The sequence below is a fragment of the Bombina bombina genome, chromosome 7 (assembly GCF_027579735.1).
Source record: "Bombina bombina isolate aBomBom1 chromosome 7, aBomBom1.pri, whole genome shotgun sequence".
Taxonomy (NCBI): Eukaryota; Metazoa; Chordata; class Amphibia; order Anura; family Bombinatoridae; genus Bombina; species Bombina bombina.
The window spans coordinates 390,203,570-390,204,120 of NC_069505.1; the positions used below are offsets into that span (position 1 = coordinate 390,203,570).

General features: G+C 35.2%; 1 non-coding gene across 1 annotated transcript; it reads right to left on the reverse strand.

The window, feature by feature from the left end:
• Positions 1-360: 360 nt before the first annotated feature.
• Positions 361-551, reverse strand: LOC128636813 (U2 spliceosomal RNA). Its single transcript, XR_008398735.1, has one exon. It is a non-coding gene; the product is annotated as a U2 spliceosomal RNA (small nuclear RNA).

The following is a 551-nucleotide window of genomic DNA, read 5'->3' on the forward strand; positions in this document are numbered from 1 at the left end:
ATAATGAAAGTTTAATTTTTACTTGAGTGTTCCTTTAATTTGTGTACATAACTGTAAATGTAGTAAAAGAGTGGAGATTATACATATATTTGAGTTTCTCTGTTTAAAAAAAAAAAAGTTAATAAATATAAATAAACTGAGCAGAATATGTGCTTATCCACTTTAAAAACAGACATGTAAAAAATAATAGGTTTAGAATGAGAAATGCACTGCTGGGATCTAGTTGGAGATTAGGGGCTGCACACATTTGCCTTTTGTGTTGTTAGGTCCCAGTAGTGCATTGTTATTCTGGGGCGGCAATTAAAGGGACAGTAAAGTCATAATTAGACATTCATGATTTAGGCAGAGCATATAATTTTTTTTTTTTGCACCGGTCCTGGAGGTACTGCAATACCAGGTCAATGCGTGGAGTGGACAGAGCAAGCTCTTCTTCCATCTCCCTGTTTCAAAAATCCATTTAATATATGGCACCCAGATAGGGCGCGTATCAGATATTAAACTGATAAGAACAGATACTACACATGATCTTAGCCAAAAGGCAGAGAAGCGAT